This window comes from Myotis lucifugus, unplaced genomic scaffold, assembly GCF_000147115.1.
Source record: "Myotis lucifugus unplaced genomic scaffold, Myoluc2.0 scaffold_3035, whole genome shotgun sequence".
Taxonomy (NCBI): Eukaryota; Metazoa; Chordata; class Mammalia; order Chiroptera; family Vespertilionidae; genus Myotis; species Myotis lucifugus.
Window position 1 is genome coordinate 1 of NW_005874083.1, and position 7,714 is coordinate 7,714.

Consider the following 7,714-nt stretch of genomic DNA (forward strand, 5'->3'; position numbering starts at 1 on the left):
ACTTTCTCTACGGTACATTGTATGTTATTAAATATCATAAAAATATAGTAAAATTATAAGCATATATAACAAGAACAGAAAACATTTAACACTGCGTCTAAATGGGGGTAGGAGGGTCCCCTCTCTGCCGTGGCTGCTGACACGCGCTCTGGCCCGGGATCTGGCACCACAGGCCGCACAGAAGCTGGGGTGAGTTGCTCAAATGCTGCAGGTGGGTCTTCTGCCTCTTGAAGTTCAGTGAAAGCTGGGCCTGGATCCGGCTCTCCTGATGTTGCTCTGGAGCTGGTTCTGTAGATGCAAGAAGAGGACATGTTACCACCCTCACTGCCTTTCCTGTGCCTTCCAAAGGCATACTCACCCACACCACCCCCGGAGGCCTCCTCCTCCTCCTCCTGTCTCGGCCTCAGTGGGCTCAGGTGCTCCCATTGTGAATGGAGGCACTGGGCCTGGTTTGGCAGGTAGGAGATTGCAAGTTGAGCTCTATGGAAGCCAACAGCATCATCTGGCTGGGAAATTCTGGAGGTGCTGGTCCAGCCAGATGCTCAGGATGCAGGAAATGGCCCTGGGGAGAGAGATAGGTGAGCAGCAGAATGTGAGGCCTGCCTTTCCCTTCCACACGGCCCTCCCACAGCACCACTCAGAGAGCCTGGGGTCCTGGGCCTGCTGCACCTACCCATCCAGACGCCAGGCCTCCTCCTTGTCCACCTGCAGTCTGGCAGTCCTGGCAGAGATGCGACTGGTCACCCAGGAATGATTTGCAGAAAGCCCTCCTACCTCACAGCTCTGGATCAATGAGGGAACCACCCGTCCCCTTCTTCAGGGGAACCTGACAGGCTCTCGCAGTGTCCCTGTTCCCTCCCATTAGGACTGAGAGGGCTGGTGTCCACCCAGTTCATGTCATTCATTGGCACAGAGTAGGTGCTTCAGGAATCCTGACCAATGAGTGAAACAAACGAACCCCAGGGCCTTCCTATCACCTCAAACTTTGGCTCCTGCACCGAAATGCTGCCTAATTCACTAGCTGTCCTGTGTGGTTCTTTGCCTCCCACTGAAAGTCAACTCCCACAGGGCGGGGTACACCAAGCTGCCACTGAGGAGGTTCTACCAGATTAAGGAGCTAGGTCCCGGGATAGGGGTGCAGACTGGGCTGAAATTAGGAGCGGAAGGCTATGAATTGTCTGAGGGGCTTCTGTCCACTGACCTCCCCACTAGCCCACACCACCCATATCCACTTGCACAGCTCTCTGACTCATGTTCTTTTTTCTAGGAGAAGCCCTCCAACCTCTGCCCTCTTGCAGAAATCCCACCATGAGTGGATCCAGGGTTTTGCCAGCACTTTGAATTCACAGTCCCCATACTCCCCTCATGGATCTGATCCAAAACTGACTCACATTTTTTGCTGAATAGAGGTCTACCGTCCCCTTCACAATACGCGAAGATGCAGCCATAAGTAGAGGAGGCCAGGAGGACGTCACATCAGGTGTCCTGTAGACACTAGAGCCTGTGCAGCCTAGTGTGACTGAATAGCTCCAGACCAGAAGGAAGCTCTGGAGTGCAGGCTTGGTGTCTGCTCTGAGCACTGGGTTATGGTCAGTGCCTAGAAACATTTTTGTACCTGGCAGAGCTTCTAGTATATTTGATGATTGAATGAGCCCAAACCAGCCCCATCTCAGATTGCTGGGTGACCCTGGGCTCCATTGCTCACCCCTGGCACCTCTAATCTGGATTCACCTGGGACAGAGACCCCTAATAGTTTCTCCAATCTCTTTGCCATATTAGAATAGAGCTTCACCCAAGGCCCCAAAGAGAATCAGAAATTTGGCAGTGGCTTCTGCAACAGGAAGAGAAAATGACAGGTTGGCTCAATCACAGCCCCTCCAGCAGACCTCTCCACTGTCTAGGCTCCCAGAGAACACTTACCAGGGAGGAACCCAGTGAGTCCCTGCAAGAACCCTATGCACCTGCTCCCGGGTTCACCGAGGTTTCAGAGGAGCAAACACTCAGGGAGTTGCAGTGACCTGAAGGCAAACAGCCAACACGTGGCCTGGTGACCATGTGCTCTGGAGGGCGAGGGGCTCACCTGGTAAATAATTGGTCCCACAGCTGTTGGGTGGTAGCAAATGATCTGTAGTAACAGACAGGAACGAAGGTGGGTTCCATCCTCAGGAAATCGACCACTTTGTCTAGCCAGTGTGCCAGGGCGATGTTCACCATACAGGTCATTTTTCTTTCTGTCTGTGAGGCTGCCGTTCACTGGTAACCCTGAGTAGGTGGTGTTGGACCAGTTGGCTGGTTGGCAGCTGTTTCCCAGGGCTGGGCTGACTGGCCTCCATGTTGTGCTCAGAATGCTGCAATCAGAGGCTAGCCCTTGACCTCTGGCTGCCGAGCTCTGAGTCTGGGCACAGGTGGAGCTGTCTCCCAGGGAAGCAGAGTCCTGGATTCCAGGAAGGGCAGGCCTTCAAGGCCAGAACCCTTCTCACTGAGAATGTTGGGCATCCTGAGGCCAAAACACATCTTCCATGATGCTCCAGCTCAACACTGACCTCCTGACTCCCACTCGCCACAGCATTCTGGTTACTGAACAGAGCATTGAGGAGCTCCCAGTGAGGGGCAAACCCCTTAGGTTCCAGGCTGTGAGCACATTTGAACGCAAAATGGTTTCTCTTTGGGTTTCCAGGGTCTGTGTCTGTAATAAACTGAACTGTTCACAGAAAAGCAGCTGGGTCCTTCTGAGCTTGGCCAAGGCAGAGTGAAAGGCAGGGGGAGGGGCAGGGCTAGAAGGTGGGATTGTTGTGTCCAAAGATGCAGATGGGGAAGTGCTTGACGTGGGAGGACCACTGGGATGCCAGCTGGAAAAACGCCACATCATTCCACTGCACGCCATCGATGACGACCGGCAGCATACTCTGCTGGTGCTTGGCCTTGCAAACCAGGCGACCAATGCCCTGGATGCACTGGCTTTTGGACTCCATATCCTCATCCTTGGTTTTCTTGGGCGCCTTCTTTTTTTTCTCCTTGGTGACCACTGTCATGGACATGGCAGGTGTAGCTGTGCCCTCACCACTGCAGGGCAGCCTGCTGACCTGGACAGACTGGAAGAAGCACTTGAGTGTGTTTTTGGTGGTAGGTTGGTGTTACTTCTCTGTGACACTCTTCATGTCTATTGGCTGGGCTGCTGTCCAGTAATCCACCTGCAGCTCCATCATCTCTGCATGGACACTCTGGCTGGTGGAGGACAGGCCCCCACTCATTGACGGGGGGGAGAGTGTGTTGGGTGAGGCCTTCCTGGTAGGGGACAGAAGCTCACTGGAGCATGAGGGGACTACATCAGCTGAGTCTCCTGACATGGCTGCAGATGGTTCCACTCTTCCAACGTTCACTGCCCCCACAAAGGGGATGAGCTGTGAGGACTTCTCATTGGGGCGCTGCTGCTTAGGCATGAGCGTGGCCTCTGCGATGGGCAGCAGGTAGACACAGTTGGCCCCCGCAACGTACTCAGAGATTCTCGACACAACATCCTGTGTGTCCTGCAAGGTGTTCTGGGACTCCAGGTTGTTGAACATGTCCCGCCAGTACAGGTCCTGGAAGAAGTTGCTGTAGCGGCAATCCATGGAGCCCAGGTAGCTGGCCACGAGGTGGGGACCCAGCGGGATGACCAGGAAGCGTATGTAGTCTAGCCATTGGGGTGGCTGCTGGGACAGCTGCTCCACGAAGACCCGCAGCACAGCCCTGAAGTAGGGCTGTGCCCCTGCCACCGCCATCTTAACAGGCGTCAAGGCCTGGGAATTGCAGTTGCAGTATCTCTGCATCTGTGACACGATGATGCTGAAGGCCTCCTGGACGTCATCTGTGGAGCAAGTGCACACCACGGGCAGCGTGTGCCCCTGCAGGATGTCCGAAAGTAACTGGCCCTGCCAGTCGGTGGTGTTGACCAGGATGATGTTCTCGGGCATCTTGTCCTGGGAAATGAGGATGTTGTGGAGCTGGTCACAGACGGGCTCCCTGGGGATCTGCCGCTGGCTCTGTGGGTCTGGGCTCTCGTTGTCCAGTCTGTTGACCCACTCATTCAGGGCTGTGTCGCAGAATCGGTGTCCAGCCTGCTTCCTCTTGGACCTGCTGGAGGGCATGACTAGAGACTTGGTGAAGCGCACTATGGATGGCAGCTTCTTGGTGAACCAATGCTGGGCGGAGGACCCTGCTTCCCGGTTGTCCTCCAGCTGTGCCAGCTGCTTCCCAGGGGAGCGAATTCTGTGGGCCATTGAGTCAGAGCCACTATCACTTGACATGCTGTCAAAGTATCGCCTGAGTTTGGGCTTTGGGGTGCTGGGGACACTGATATCGTCCTCCATGTCGAGGCTACTGTCACTAGAGCTCAGCACAATATCACACCGACGGTCCAGAGCCTTCTCCACTTTGGGGACATGCCTCACAAGGGCCTGTTCTGAGGATATGACCTTCTCCGACACTTGGGCCCTGAGCATAGATGCCACGGCTTTCTGGGGGTAATCCTGTTGCCTGGTCATGCACCTCCTTCTTACTATCAGATTCCCTTTGTCCTGGGACTGCCTGTGGACAGCATTGTGGCTGGCCGCCTGCTCAAAGAAGAAGCTCTCAGATGTGCTGGTGACGTCGTTATGCGAGGTTTGGGCCTTGGTGCTGGCCTGCATGGCAGTGGCCTCCTGATTGATAGGCTGGCGGGACAGGGAGTCCATTCGAATCGTAGTGGTGGGTGTGCTATAGGCCACAAGTTGGGAGTCACTGTGGCTTGGCTGCTTGCCTCCCGGAGCCCTAGCATTCTCAGGCTGGTGGGCCAGACTCAGAGGCTCCTTTTGGATCCTGGTGCTGTGGAGGCCCCACATCTCCATCTGCAAGCTGGAGTCTGACAGGCCTTCCATGTAGGGCCTGAGCTTGGGATTGGGGCTGCTGAGGACACTGTGATTGTCCTTCATGTCTGGACCCCTAGACAGGCCTTCAAAGTATGGCCCAAGCTTAGGTGTGGGGGTGCTGAGGACGCTGCCATCGTCCTCAGTGTCTGGGCCACTGTCACTGGGGTTCTGCAGCATGTCATACAGGAGGTCCAGGTCCTCCTCCACCTCCGGGACATGCTCCCCATGGTCCTGCTCAGGGTCCAGGACGTCCTCCGACACTTGCATTGTGTGCAGCCATAACAGGACTTTCTGGTGGTAGTTCTGTTGCCTAGTCCGGGTGCTCCTTCTTAATATGAGATTCCCCTCATCAAAGTCATCCTCCTCCTGGTCAGCGGTATGGTAGCTGGCCTCCAGCTGCGAGAAGAAGCTCTCACACTTGCACTCAGAGTAGTTGTCCGAGGACTCAGCCTTGGGACTGGCTTGCCTGGCGCTGTCCTCCTGGTCCATGGGCAGCATGGACAGGGAGGAGATCTGGATCTTGTCCACCTTGCTGGTGGGTGTGCTGTGGGCCACAAATTCATTGTCCATCTCACTTGATTGCTTGCCTCCCAGGGCCCACGAATTCTCGGGCATGTGGGGCAGACTCAGAGGATCTGTTTGGGTACTGTCACTGTGGCTGCCCCACATCTCCGTCTGCAAACTGGAGTCTGACAGGCCATCGAAGTATGGCTTGAGCTTGGGCCTGGGGATGCTGAGGACCCTCTCATCATCCTCCATGTCTGGGTCACTTTTCCTGCATTTCCCCATCATGTCAGACCGAAGGTCCCTCTCTGACACTTTGGACCTGTGAAACAGCGCCAGGACTTTCTGCTTCAGGTTTCCTCGTATGGATGGCCACTGCTTCTTTGGCTTCCCCTTCTCCAAGGCATCCTTGTGCAGGTCCTGTGTGTGCTTTCCCCTGCAGCTGGCCTGCAGCTCATCCTGCCCCTCATAGTTACCTGCCGACTTGGCCTTAGGGCTGACCTGCATGGCACTGTCCTCGTGTTCCATGGGCTGACTGAACAGGGAGGAGATCCAGATCTCGGCCACCGTAGTGGAGGATTCCTTGATGCTGCGGCAAAGGCTCACCATCAGGCCACACCTGGGGTTTCGCTGCATGACGTCAGCCATATGGATGGCGCCAGAGGCCAGTGTCTTGTAGCCCAGGACATTTCTGTTCTTAGAGCACTTCCTCTGCTCCAGCATGATCAGGAGCTTGTTACCTTCTCCCTTGAGGAAGTGGTTGTACTGCAGGGAGAAGGTGAGTGCCAGGTTGGTCTGCACTGGTCTACCGCGGGGCAGCACAATCTCTTGGGACCTCAGGATGCCCTTGGAGTCCCGCATCTTCACAGAAATTACCACGGAGTTGAGGTCCTTGGCCAGCTTCTTGAAGATCACTAGCTTCTTTAAAGTGAGACTACACCACCTGGGCACACACCGGGCACTGGAGCAGTCCACCTCCCAGGTGGCAAACAGGTTTTGGGGGACCTGTGTTTTGAGTACCATGGACGTGCTGGCCAGGCCCACACTTCGTGAGGGAGCTGCAGCTGCTGGCACCCTACCGGTCCTTTTCCTACTCAGGGTTGATGGTTTCTCCTCCTGTGGTGGTACAGAGGAGGGACAGGATTGGTGGCAAGAAGTGGGGCATGAGTGGTCGAAGGAGGGTGTGGCCACACAAAAAGTGGCCACTCGCTAACCTGCGATTAGGTCAGGGAAGGCCTGGGTCGTGGTCTTTTCAACTCAGAGACCTAAAGTTATCACAAAGGATGTTGTGAAGTTAAAACATTTTAACTAAAAGCTGTTTATGGTCGGTCGCTGGGTCCTTGGCTGGAATCTTCTCTAAAAAAGGTCATGCTTTACCTTAACTGAGACTGTCTACTATCTTTTGGAATCTACAAGAACATAGCTTTGGAATGTCAAAGGAATTTTCCTTTTTTTTTTTTTTTTTTTGGACACTCTGTGCTCTGCAAAGACCACAAATCCCCTCATTGTCTCATTGTTATTGAGTTGATTGTTGGTTGTTCTATGCTATATCCCCCTATGGGAAAGAAGAATGTGTCTGTCATTTTACTTTTTATCCAATCTATCACCAATGGATTTCATGCAACCCACATACATCTCCACTTCTGACTGTATTATCTAAAATAAGGTGAAAACTGCCATTCTCCAGAGCATAATTCCAATCCATTGAGATTTTGATTCAAGGCCAATGACCGTTTGGCTCAGATAAAATCTCAACAATTGTTCACCGTTTTCAATGCTTCTTACATTGACATTTACTTGGCACAATACAGCAGGATCCCAGAAAATCTCACCCAGCACCACCCTGCTGACCTACACCTGGTGCTGGCATCCAGCACAGGGTCCATTGATGCACCAGTTCTCTACCTGCCGGTGAACTTGGGACACTTGTCTCTTGGATTCAGGACCTTCCCTTGCTTGTGCTGCTGACTTTATTTGAGACATATTTTGTAATACTCTTGGTGGAACTAAGGCTAACAGTTGATAAATCCCAGGCTAAGGAGAGACAGGAGGGGAAATGGGACTGGGTTTTAACCCTGGCTTTTCGATAGGATTTGCCTTTTTTGAGTCTGGGCAAACACCTAAGCTGCATAAGTGAGAGCTGATCTTGTTCAGCTCAGAAGATAACGGGGAAATCCTCCTTCCTGCAAGAATCTCAGATGTTCTTAGACAACTGAGGATCTTTGCGGATGTGTCAGAGGTCATTCCTCATGACATGCAGGAGCCCCATAGGGAAATTCCCACACACCTGCAAAGAAACTAACTGGCTCTTAATGAGGTTTAGT

The 7,714-nt window shown here is 53.6% G+C and overlaps 1 pseudogene; it reads right to left on the bottom strand.

Annotated features, from left to right (window-relative positions):
- Window positions 1-2,774: 2,774 nt before the first annotated feature.
- Window positions 2,775-6,266, bottom strand: LOC102425966 (annotated as a pseudogene).
- Between the last annotated feature and the right edge of the window lie 1,448 nt (window positions 6,267-7,714).